Genomic DNA, 14,584 nt, shown 5'->3' on the forward strand with positions numbered 1-14,584 from the left:
TGCCCTTGTCTTTTTAAGAATTTTCTCTTTCATACGGAAGTCCAGTATTCTGCAAATTATATCCCTCGGGAATTCTGATTGTTTAGGCTTGGGCTTCAGCGCACTGTGTGCCCTCTCAAGGATTTACATCTTTCTTTCATCTGGGTCCAGCATGGGCAAAAAGAGTTCATGAAGAATGGCTAGTACATCCTCCCGGTCTGCCGCCTCCGGCACCCCCCGGACTCTAAGGTTGTTTCTTCTATTCCTGTTTTCAGCGTCCTCCAGTGCTGTATAGAGGGAATTGATATGGTCTTCTTGCTGTTGTAGACCTGATTTTAGTTACCCGGCAAAGGCAGACACCTTTGATTGTGCCTCCTCCAACTCCTCCACTCTGCCCTCTATCTGCTGGATGTCTTTTTTGATTGTAGATAAATCTTTAGCTAGGGGAGCCAAGGCCGAAGACAGGATGTTTTTAACGAAGCTTCTGGAAATTGGCTTATCTGAATCCACAATGTCAGAAGGATCTTCCTGCGACTCATCTAAATCTAGGTCATCACCAGAGTCTTTGTGGTGCGTTGGCACTTGTTTAGGTCCACCTTGTTTTGTGAAAATTTTTTCCATCTTTTTAGTTGTTTGTGTCCCACTATTGACATCTGTGTTATTTCTTCTTCCAATCTTGACCATGTTCAGTTTTTGTTGAAGAAACAAAAAAAAAAACAGGTATTGTAGTGCGATTCAGAGGTCTGGGGTCAGGTATCAGAACTGTAAAATGTGATATCTTGCAGCAGAGTTGGGACAAGAGTGCAAAGAAATTTCTTAGCTAATATATTCCAGAAGTACCACTAGATTGGGATCACGCTCTGTTTTTCTCATAGGCTTTTCTGTGGCCCATGTAGTAGTAAACTTCAGGGCATGAAAAGATAATTATTTACCAGCTACTTGGCATTTTATCCAGCAGATAGCATTATTATGAGAGCATTATTTTATGAGAGTGTAAGCAGCTTCCCCTGACTCATGGGAGCCCCAGTACTCTCATTCTCCATGGAACTTTTTTTTTTCTTTTAATCTTTTAATATATATGCATCCCCTCGGCGGGCATTTTATCCGCTCCTTAAATCATGTCAGGGATGGAGAGAGTGAGCAATTGTTCAGAGAAATATTCTTGATAAAGCGGTGGGAGGTGCCGCGTATAGCGTTGCCTCCAATAGTAATGGAAGATGGTGGTATATACTCAGAATGTCTGAGAGAGTCTACTATATATCTATCCACCCTTTGGGGATGGGGTGAGAGCTTATTGTGGGATGAATAGGCTTTATGCCTATACGATTAGTCCCCAATCCCCAAAATTTTAAGCGTGCCCTGAAAACGCATTTATTCAGACTGGCCTATCGCCTCAACACATTAACCTAATCTATCCCTGGGTGGCACAGCCATAAGCTTTTTACCATAACCAGGTTCCCCACATCATGTCCCCACATGCTTTATGCATCCATTAGCCCTCTGTGTCTGTACTGTTACACACTTAACATTATGGCCGGTCCATACAATCAGGACAATTGTTACCACCCACCTTTCGTGTCTCCCTCTTTCCTCATAGACTGTAAGCTTGCGAGCAGGGCCCTCATTCCTCTTGGTATCTGTTATGATCTATGTGATTATTGTTATGCTGTAATGTCTATTGTCTGTACAAGTCCCCTCTGAAATGTAAAGTGCTGCGGAATATGTCGGCGCTATAAAAATAAAATGTATTATTATTATTATGCGGTGCTGTATAGGTGTAAGTCGCTTTGAATTTATATCAGGGCCTCCTAGTGGGTCTCAGCAGAGCTTACTTCTTGCCACATTGTTAGGGCAGATTGTCGCTCCCTTATTTCACCTGTCACCCACCTCTTGGAAGCGTTGCTTCTTCAGTCTCTCCAGAGACGAGGGGTTTATGAACCAGTTCAGCTCTTATGCCTGTGAGCTGCGCGTACAGCTGTGGGGGAAGGGGGACGCCAGGCCCTGCGGAGGGGAACTCCAGTCCCGCATCTCCTGCTTCACACCGTCTGCAGCTCGTTTGGACCTCAGTTCTCCGGGGATTCCCCGTTCAGGCATCTGCTTCCACCGCTATCACGAAGAGCTTGCTCCACTTCTCTCTCTCCAGCTCTCCTGCAGCATGCGGTCAGCCGTGGGGGGATCCAACCTTCCAGGCCCTGCACCCGCTCCACGCTCTGTTGCTTCTCACGTGTGCCAGATGTAAACTCCTCCGCTGGTGAGCTGATGAGCTTTAGACCTAATGAGGCTAGATGGTCTTGGTAGTCCCGGAATCCTTTTGTCGCCGGCTCCGAGGCTGGGTGTGGGGGATTGCTTCAGATGGAGCAGGAGCTCAGTTGAACATGTCCTGCTCCCTCAGCGGCCATCTTGGATCTCCTTATTTAACATCTTTGCCCTGGGACTACAGCCCTACCTGTGGAGGGCTACAACATCTTAGCTGCGCCCAACATCCATCCCAGAGAGGCAACACCGCAGCGCTGGTCACTTCTGACTAGAATACCACAGGTGACGTCACATATTTCACCATCTATAAACATTATCTTTATTTATTTTCATTTTTTTACCACACAACTTTCCCCTATTTTATTACTGGACGCCTCTGGGCCACGGACCAGGTCGCTGCCTCCGTGACACCGTCCCCCATGGAAGTCGACGGGCTCGGTACCGAGTACCCCCAGGCCCCGCGGGGCGCTCCAACAGCACCAGATGGGAGATATTACTAATATTACCCTGGATGGAGGAAGGAAGATTTACTACAAGACCAATATTTCTAATGATACCTGTTGCCTGCTGGGGTAAGTGACGGAGTCAGCGACTTTGTGCTCCGTCACAACTGGTAACAGTATGGGGGTCTTGAGATCACCAATTCTGATAACAACTTAGCAGACAGGGCAGCCCACAACCAGACAGGCCCTTCTGGCGAATTGCCAGATAATCAGTCCGGCCCTGAAAAAGGGGATGGGGAACGGGAGAAGTCAGCTCACCATTTGCAGTCTCTTTCTAAGAATGAGTTCCACGCACGGAGCCACCTCGGCGTGCAAGTTCCAAAGAATGAAGAAAAAAGGTTCTCCAGAGTAGAAAAATATAAAACTTCATCTTTATTAAAAAAAAATTCATGAAAACCGGTACAATGCAGACAACATATAGATCCCAGAGAGCGAGCAACTGACGCTCTTCACCAATCCGGCCTTAATCATGGTCAGTATACGTTGTCAGACTGGAGGCTGAAAAAACCTTTCCTGAAGCAAAAGGGTGAGAAAGTCAGAGCGAATTATTAATTAGATCACAAGGTGAGTAGATTTAACTCTTTGTGACAGCACTTCAACAACATGCATGGACCATATGAAATAAAAGCAACACATCATGAAAAGACAATATGCAAACACAAGATAATTACTACCATGGATGAGACGGACACTTATTACCATGTATAGCCAAACTGATGAGAAATCAGACACGGAAAAGGCAAACGGAGGGGAAACTCTATGCAGCCACAAGATAATTACTACCATGGATGAGACAGACTCTTATTACCATGTATAGCCAAACTGATGAGAAATCAGACACGGAAAAGGCAAACGGAGGGGAAACTCTATGCAGACACAGGATAATTACTACCATGGATGAGACAGACTCTTATTACCATGTATAGCCAAACTGATGAGAAATCAGACACGGAAAAGGCAAACGGAGGGGAAACTCTATGCAGACACAGGATAATTACTACCATGGATGAGACAGACTCTTATTACCATGTATAGCCAAACTGATGGGAAATCAGACACGGAAAAGGCAAACGGAGGGAAAACTCTATGCAGACACAAGATAATTACTACCATGGATGAGACGGACTCTTATTACCATGTATAGCCAAACTGATGGGAAATCAGACACGGAAAAGGCAAACGGAGGGGAAACTCTATGCAGACACAAGATAATTACTACCATGGATGAGACGGACTCTTATTACCATGTATAGCCAAACTGATGAGAAATCAGACACGGAAAAGGCAAACGGAGGGGAAACTCTATGCAGACACAAGATAATTACTACCATGGATGAGACAGACTCTTATTACCATGTATAGCCAAACTGATGAGAAATCAGACACGGAAAAGGCAAACGGAGGGAAAACTCTATGCAGACACAAGATAATTACTACCATGGATGAGACAGACTCTTATTACCATGTATAGCCAAACTGATGGGAAATCAGACACGGAAAAGGCAAACGGAGGGAAAACTCTATGCAGACACAAGATAATTACTACCATGGATGAGACAGACTCTTATTACCATGTATAGCCAAACTGATGAGAAATCAGACACGGAAAAGGCAAACGGAGGGAAAACTCTATGCAGCCACAGGATAATTACTACCATGGATGAGACAGACTCTTATTACCATGTATAGCCAAACTGATGAGAAATCAGACACGGAAAAGGCAAACGGAGGGAAAACTCTATGCAGACACAAGATAATTACTACCATGGATGAGACAGACTCTTATTACCATGTATAGCCAAACTGATGAGAAATCAGACACGGAAAAGGCAAACGGAAGGGAAACTCTATGCAGCCACAGGATAATTACTACCATGGATGAGACGGACTCTTATTACCATGTATAGCCAAACTGATGAGAAATCAGACACGGAAAAGGCAAACGGAAGGGAAACTCTATGCAGACACAAGATAATTACTACCATGGATGAGACAGACTCTTATTACCATGTATAGCCAAACTGATGAGAAATCAGACACTGAAAAGGCAAACGGAGGGGAAACTCTATGCAGCCACAGGATAATTACTACCATGGATGAGACGGACTCTTATTACCATGTATAGCCAAACTGATGAGAAATCAGACACGGAAAAGGCAAACGGAAGGGAAACTCTATGCAGACACAAGATAATTACTACCATGGATGAGACAGACTCTTATTACCATGTATAGCCAAACTGATGAGAAATCAGACACTGAAAAGGCAAACGGAGGGGAAACTCTATGCAGCCACAGGATAATTACTACCATGGATGAGACAGACTCTTATTACCATGTATAGCCAAACTGATGAGAAATCAGACACGGAAAAGGCAAACGGAGGGAAAACTCTATGCAGACACAAGATAATTACTACCATGGATGAGACAGACTCTTATTACCATGTATAGCCAAACTGATGAGAAATCAGACACGGAAAAGGCAAACGGAGGGAAAACTCTATGCAGACACAAGATAATTACTACCATGGATGAGACAGACTCTTATTACCATGTATAGCCAAACTGATGAGAAATCAGACACTGAAAAGGCAAACGGAGGGGAAAACTCTATGCAGACACAGGATAATTACTACCATGGATGAGACAGACTCTTATTACCATGTATAGCCAAACTGATGAGAAATCAGACACTGAAAAGGCAAACGGAGGGGAAACTCTATGCAGACACAAGATAATTACTACCATGGATGAGACAGACTCTTATTACCATGTATAGCCAAACTGATGAGAAATCAGACACTGAAAAGGCAAACGGAGGGGAAACTCTATGCAGCCACAGGATAATTACTACCATGGATGAGACAGACTCTTATTACCATGTATAGCCAAACTGATGAGAAATCAGACACGGAAAAGGCAAACGGAGGGAAAACTCTATGCAGACACAAGATAATTACTACCATGGATGAGACAGACTCTTATTACCATGTATAGCCAAACTGATGAGAAATCAGACACTGAAAAGGCAAACGGAGGGGAAAACTCTATGCAGACACAGGATAATTACTACCATGGATGAGACAGACTCTTATTACCATGTATAGCCAAACTGATGAGAAATCAGACACTGAAAAGGCAAACGGAGGGGAAACTCTATGCAGACACAAGATAATTACTACCATGGATGAGACAGACTCTTATTACCATGTATAGCCAAACTGATGAGAAATCAGACACTGAAAAGGCAAACGGAGGGGAAACTCTATGCAGACACAAGATAATTACTACCATGGATGAGACAGACTCTTATTACCATGTATAGCCAAACTGATGGGAAATCAGACACGGAAAAGGCAAACGGAGGGAAAACTCTATGCAGACACAAGATAATTACTACCATGGATGAGACAGACTCTTATTACCATGTATAGCCAAACTGATGAGAAATCAGACACGGAAAAGGCAAACGGAGGGGAAACTCTATGCAGACACAAGATAATTACTACCATGGATGAGACAGACTCTTATTACCATGTATAGCCAAACTGATGAGAAATCAGACACGGAAAAGGCAAACGGAGGGAAAACTCTATGCAGACACAAGATAATTACTACCATGGATGAGATAGACTCTTATTACCATGTATAGCCAAACTGATGAGAAATCAGACACGGAAAAGGCAAACGGAGGGGAAACTCTATGCAGCCACAGGATAATTACTACCATGGATGAGACAGACTCTTATTACCATGTATAGCCAAACTGATGAGAAATCAGACACGGAAAAGGCAAACGGAGGGAAAACTCTATGCAGACACAAGATAATTACTACCATGGATGAGACAGACTCTTATTACCATGTATAGCCAAACTGATGAGAAATCAGACACGGAAAAGGCAAACGGAGGGGAAACTCTATGCAGCCACAGGATAATTACTACCATGGATGAGACAGACTCTTATTACCATGTATAGCCAAACTGATGAGAAATCAGACACGGAAAAGGCAAACGGAGGGAAAACTCTATGCAGACACAAGATAATTACTACCATGGATGAGACAGACTCTTATTACCATGTATAGCCAAACTGATGAGAAATCAGACACTGAAAAGGCAAACGGAGGGGAAACTCTATGCAGCCACAGGATAATTACTACCATGGATGAGACAGACTCTTATTACCATGTATAGCCAAACTGATGAGAAATCAGACACGGAAAAGGCAAACGGAGGGAAAACTCTATGCAGACACAAGATAATTACTACCATGGATGAGACAGACTCTTATTACCATGTATAGCCAAACTGATGAGAAATCAGACACTGAAAAGGCAAACGGAGGGGAAAACTCTATGCAGACACAGGATAATTACTACCATGGATGAGACAGACTCTTATTACCATGTATAGCCAAACTGATGAGAAATCAGACACTGAAAAGGCAAACGGAGGGGAAACTCTATGCAGACACAAGATAATTACTACCATGGATGAGACAGACTCTTATTACCATGTATAGCCAAACTGATGAGAAATCAGACACGGAAAAGGCAAACGGAGGGAAAACTCTATGCAGACACAAGATAATTACTACCATGGATGAGACAGACTCTTATTACCATGTATAGCCAAACTGATGAGAAATCAGACACGGAAAAGGCAAACGGAGGGGAAACTCTATGCAGACACAAGATAATTACTACCATGGATGAGACAGACTCTTATTACCATGTATAGCCAAACTGATGAGAAATCAGACACGGAAAAGGCAAACGGAGGGGAAACTCTATGCAGACACAAGATAATTACTACCATGGATGAGATAGACTCTTATTACCATGTATAGCCAAACTGATGAGAAATCAGACACGGAAAAGGCAAACGGAGGGGAAACTCTATGCAGACACAAGATAATTACTACCATGGATGAGACAGACTCTTATTACCATGTATAGCCAAACTGATGAGAAATCAGACACGGAAAAGGCAAACGGAGGGGAAACTCTATGCAAACACAAGATAATTACTACCATGGATGAGACGGACTCTTATTACCATGTATAGCGAAACTGATGAGAAATCAGACACGGAAAAGGCAAACGGAGGGGAAACTCTATGCAGACACAAGATAATTACTACCATGGATGAGATAGACTCTTATTACCATGTATAGCCAAACTGATGAGAAATCAGACACGGAAAAGGCAAACGGAGGGGAAACTCTATGCAGACACAAGATAATTACTACCATGGATGAGACGGACTCTTATTACCATGTATAGCCAAACTGATGAGAAATCAGACACGGAAAAGGCAAACGGAGGGAAAACTCTATGCAGACACAAGATAATTACTACCATGGATGAGACAGACTCTTATTACCATGTATAGCCAAACTGATGAGAAATCAGACACGGAAAAGGCAAACGGAGGGGAAACTCTATGCAGACACAAGATAATTACTACCATGGATGAGACAGACTCTTATTACCATGTATAGCCAAACTGATGAGAAATCAGACACGGAAAAGGCAAACGGAGGGGAAACTCTATGCAGACACAAGATAATTACTACCATGGATGAGACGGACTCTTATTACCATGTATAGCCAAACTGATGAGAAATCAGACACGGAAAAGGCAAACGGAGGGGAAACTCTATGCAGACACAAGATAATTACTACCATGGATGAGACAGACTCTTATTACCATGTATAGCCAAACTGATGGGAAATCAGACACGGAAAAGGCAAACGGAGGGAAAACTCTATGCAGACACAAGATAATTACTACCATGGATGAGACAGACTCTTATTACCATGTATAGCCAAACTGATGAGAAATCAGACACGGAAAAGGCAAACGGAGGGGAAACTCTATGCAGACACAAGATAATTACTACCATGGATGAGACGGACTCTTATTACTATGTATAGCCAAACTGATGAGAAATCAGACACGGAAAAGGCAAACGGAGGGGAAACTCTATGCAGACACAAGATAATTACTACCATGGATGAGACAGACTCTTATTACCATGTATAGCCAAACTGATGAGAAATCAGACACGGAAAAGGCAAACGGAGGGGAAACTCTATGCAGACACAAGATAATTACTACCATGGATGAGACGGACTCTTATTACTATGTATAGCCAAACTGATGAGAAATCAGACACGGAAAAGGCAAACGGAGGGAAACTCTATGCAGACACAAGATAATTACTACCATGGATGAGACAGACTCTTATTACCATGTATAGACAAACTGATGAGAAATCAGACACGGAAAAGGCAAACGGAGGGGAAACTCTATGCAGACACAAGATAATTACTACCATGGATGAGACAGACTCTTATTACCATGTATAGCCAAACTGATGAGAAATCAGACACGGAAAAGGCAAACGGAGGGGAAACTCTATGCAGACACAGGATAATTACTACCATGGATGAGACAGACTCTTATTACCATGTATAGCCAAACTGATGGGAAATCAGACACGGAAAAGGCAAACGGAAGGGAAACTCTATGCAGACACAAGATAATTACTACCATGGATGAGACAGACTCTTATTACCATGTATAGCCAAACTGATGAGAAATCAGACACGGAAAAGGCAAACGGAAGGGAAACTCTATGCAGACACAAGATAATTACTACCATGGATGAGACAGACTCTTATTACCATGTATAGCCAAACTGATGAGAAATCAGACACGGAAAAGGCAAACGGAGGGGAAACTCTATGCAGACACAGGATAATTACTACCATGGATGAGACAGACTCTTATTACCATGTATAGCCAAACTGATGAGAAATCAGACACGGAAAAGGCAAACGGAAGGGGAAACTCTATGCAGACACAGGATAATTACTACCATGGATGAGACAGACTCTTATTACCATGTATAGCCAAACTGATGAGAAATCAGACACGGAAAAGGCAAACGGAGGGGAAACTCTATGCAGACACAGGATAATTACTACCATGGATGAGACAGACTCTTATTACCATGTATAGCCAAACTGATGGGAAATCAGACACGGAAAAGGCAAACGGAGGGGAAACTCTATGCAGACACAAGATAATTACTACCATGGATGAGACAGACTCTTATTACCATGTATAGCCAAACTGATGAGAAATCAGACACGGAAAAGGCAAACGGAAGGGAAACTCTATGCACACACAGGATAATTACCACCATGGATGAGACAGACTCTTATTACCATGTATAGCCAAACTGATGAGAAATCAGACACGGAAAAGGCAAACGGAGGGGAAACTCTATGCAGACACAAGATAATTACTACCATGGATGAGACAGACTCTTATTACCATGTATAGCCAAACTGATGAGAAATCAGACACGGAAAAGGCAAACGGAGGGAAACTCTATGCAGACACAGGATAATTACTACCATGGATGAGACAGACTCTTATTACCATGTATAGCCAAACTGATGAGAAATCAGACACGGAAAAGGCAAACGGAAGGGGAAACTCTATGCAGACACAAGATAATTACTACCATGGATGAGACAGACTCTTATTACCATGTATAGCCAAACTGATGAGAAATCAGACACGGAAAAGGCAAACGGAAGGGGAAACTCTATGCAGACACAAGATAATTACTACCATGGATGAGACAGACTCTTATTACCATGTATAGCCAAACTGATGAGAAATCAGACACGGAAAAGGCAAACGGAGGGGAAACTCTATGCAGACACAAGATAATTACTACCATGGATGAGACAGACTCTTATTACCATGTATAGCCAAACTGATGAGAAATCAGACACGGAAAAGGCAAACGGAGGGGAAACTCTATGCAGACACAAGATAATTACTACCATGGATGAGACAGACTCTTATTACCATGTATAGCCAAACTGATGAGAAATCAGACACGGAAAAGGCAAACGGAGGGGAAACTCTATGCAGACACAAGATAATTACTACCATGGATGAGACAGACTCTTATTACCATGTATAGCCAAACTGATGAGAAATCAGACACGGAAAAGGCAAACGGAGGGGAAACTCTATGCAGACACAAGATAATTACTACCATGGATGAGACAGACTCTTATTACCATGTATAGCCAAACTGATGAGAAATCAGACACGGAAAAGGCAAACGGAGGGGAAACTCTATGCAGACACAAGATAATTACTACCATGGATGAGACAGACTCTTATTACCATGTATAGCCAAACTGATGAGAAATCAGACACGGAAAAGGCAAACGGAGGGGAAACTCTATGCAGACACAAGATAATTACTACCATGGATGAGACAGACTCTTATTACCATGTATAGACAAACTGATGAGAAATCAGACACGGAAAAGGCAAACGGAGGGGAAACTCTATGCAGACACAAGATAATTACTACCATGGATGAGACAGACTCTTATTACCATGTATAGCCAAACTGATGAGAAATCAGACACGGAAAAGGCAAACGGAGGGGAAACTCTATGCAGACACAAGATAATTACTACCATGGATGAGACAGACTCTTATTACCATGTATAGCCAAACTGATGAGAAATCAGACACGGAAAAGGCAAACGGAGGGGAAACTCTATGCAGACACAAGATAATTACTACCATGGATGAGACAGACTCTTATTACCATGTATAGCCAAACTGATGAGAAATCAGACACGGAAAAGGCAAACGGAGGGGAAACTCTATGCAGACACAAGATAATTACTACCATGGATGAGACAGACTCTTATTACCATGTATAGCCAAACTGATGAGAAATCAGACACGGAAAAGGCAAACGGAGGGGAAACTCTATGCAGACACAAGATAATTACTACCATGGATGAGACAGACTCTTATTACCATGTATAGCCAAACTGATGGGAAATCAGACACGGAAAAGGCAAACGGAAGGGGAAACTCTATGCAGACACAAGATAATTACTACCATGGATGAGACAGACTCTTATTACCATGTATAGCCAAACTGATGAGAAATCAGACACGGAAAAGGCAAACGGAAGGGAAACTCTATGCAGCCACAAGGATAATTACTACCATGGATGAGACAGACTCTTATTACCATGTATAGCCAAACTGATGAGAAATCAGACACGGAAAAGGCAAACGGAGGGGAAACTCTATGCAGACACAAGATAATTACTACCATGGATGAGACAGACTCTTATTACCATGTATAGCCAAACTGATGAGAAATCAGACACGGAAAAGGCAAACGGAGGGGAAACTCTATGCAGACACAAGATAATTACTACCATGGATGAGACAGACTCTTATTACCATGTATAGCCAAACTGATGAGAAATCAGACACGGAAAAGGCAAACGGAGGGGAAACTCTATGCAGACACAAGATAATTACTACCATGGATGAGACAGACTCTTATTACCATGTATAGCCAAACTGATGAGAAATCAGACACGGAAAAGGCAAACGGAGGGGAAACTCTATGCAGACACAAGATAATTACTACCATGGATGAGACAGACTCTTATTACCATGTATAGCCAAACTGATGAGAAATCAGACACGGAAAAGGCAAACGGAGGGGAAACTCTATGCAGACACAAGATAATTACTACCATGGATGAGACAGACTCTTATTACCATGTATAGCCAAACTGATGAGAAATCAGACACGGAAAAGGCAAACGGAGGGGAAAACTCTATGCAGACACAAGATAATTACTACCATGGATGAGACAGACTCTTATTACCATGTATAGCCAAACTGATGAGAAATCAGACACGGAAAAGGCAAACGGAGGGGAAACTCTATGCAGACACAAGATAATTACTACCATGGATGAGACAGACTCTTATTACCATGTATAGCCAAACTGATGAGAAATCAGACACGGAAAAGGCAAACGGAGGGGAAACTCTATGCAGACACAAGATAATTACTACCATGGATGAGACAGACTCTTATTACCATGTATAGCCAAACTGATGAGAAATCAGACACGGAAAAGGCAAACGGAGGGGAAACTCTATGCAGACACAAGATAATTACTACCATGGATGAGACAGACTCTTATTACCATGTATAGCCAAACTGATGAGAAATCAGACACGGAAAAGGCAAACGGAGGGGAAACTCTATGCAGACACAAGATAATTACTACCATGGATGAGACAGACTCTTATTACCATGTATAGCCAAACTGATGAGAAATCAGACACGGAAAAGGCAAACGGAGGGGAAACTCTATGCAGACACAAGATAATTACTACCATGGATGAGACGGACTCTTATTACCATGTATAGCCAAACTGATGAGAAATCAGACACGGAAAAGGCAAACGGAGGGGAAACTCTATGCAGACACAAGATAATTACTACCATGGATGAGACAGACTCTTATTACCATGTATAGCCAAACTGATGAGAAATCAGACACGGAAAAGGCAAACGGAGGGGAAACTCTATGCAGACACAAGATAATTACTACCATGGATGAGACGGACTCTTATTACCATGTATAGCCAAACTGATGAGAAATCAGACACGGAAAAGGCAAACGGAGGGGAAACTCTATGCAGACACAAGATAATTACTACCATGGATGAGACAGACTCTTATTACCATGTATAGCCAAACTGATGAGAAATCAGACACGGAAAAGGCAAACGGAGGGGAAAACTCTATGCAGACACAAGATAATTACTACCATGGATGAGACAGACTCTTATTACCATGTATAGCCAAACTGATGAGAAATCAGACACGGAAAAGGCAAACGGAGGGGAAACTCTATGCAGACACAAGATAATTACTACCATGGATGAGACAGGACTCTTATTACCATGTATAGCCAAACTGATGAGAAATCAGACACGGAAAAGGCAAACGGAGGGGAAACTCTATGCAGACACAAGATAATTACTACCATGGATGAGACAGGACTCTTATTACCATGTATAGCCAAACTGATGAGAAATCAGACACGGAAAAGGCAAACGGAGGGGAAAACTCTATGCAGACACAAGATAATTACTACCCATGGATGAGACAGACTCTTATTACCATGTATAGCCAAACTGATGAGAAATCAGACACGGAAAAGGCAAACGGAGGGGAAACTCTATGCAGACACAAGATAATTACTACCATGGATGAGACAGGACTCTTATTACTATGTATAGCCAAACTGATGAGAAATCAGACACGGAAAAGGCAAACGGAGGGGAAACTCTATGCAGACACAAGATAATTACTACCATGGATGAGACAGACTCTTATTACCATGTATAGCCAAACTGATGAGAAATCAGACACGGAAAAGGCAAACGGAGGGGAAACTCTATGCAGACACAAGGATAATTACTACCATGGATGAGACAGACTCTTATTACCATGTATAGCCAAACTGATGGGAAATCAGACACGGAAAAGGCAAACGGAAGGGAAACTCTATGCAGACACAAGATAATTACTACCATGGATGAGACAGACTCTTATTACCATGTATAGCCAAACTGATGAGAAATCAGACACGGAAAAGGCAAACGGAGGGGAAACTCTATGCAGACACAAGATAATTACTACCATGGATGAGACAGACTCTTATTACCATGTATAGCCAAACTGATGAGGAAATCAGACACGGAAAAGGCAAACGGAGGGGAAACTCTATGCAGACACAGGATAATTACTACCATGGATGAGACAGACTCTTATTACCATGTATAGCCAAACTGATGGGAAATCAGACACGGAAAAGGCAAACGGAAGGGAAACTCTATGCAGACACAAGATAATTACTACCATGGATGAGACAGACTCTTATTACCATGTATAGCCAAA

This window comes from Dendrobates tinctorius, unplaced genomic scaffold, assembly GCF_039654945.1.
Source record: "Dendrobates tinctorius isolate UK_male_01 unplaced genomic scaffold, ASM3965494v1 ptg000485l, whole genome shotgun sequence".
Classification (NCBI taxonomy): domain Eukaryota; kingdom Metazoa; phylum Chordata; class Amphibia; order Anura; family Dendrobatidae; genus Dendrobates; species Dendrobates tinctorius.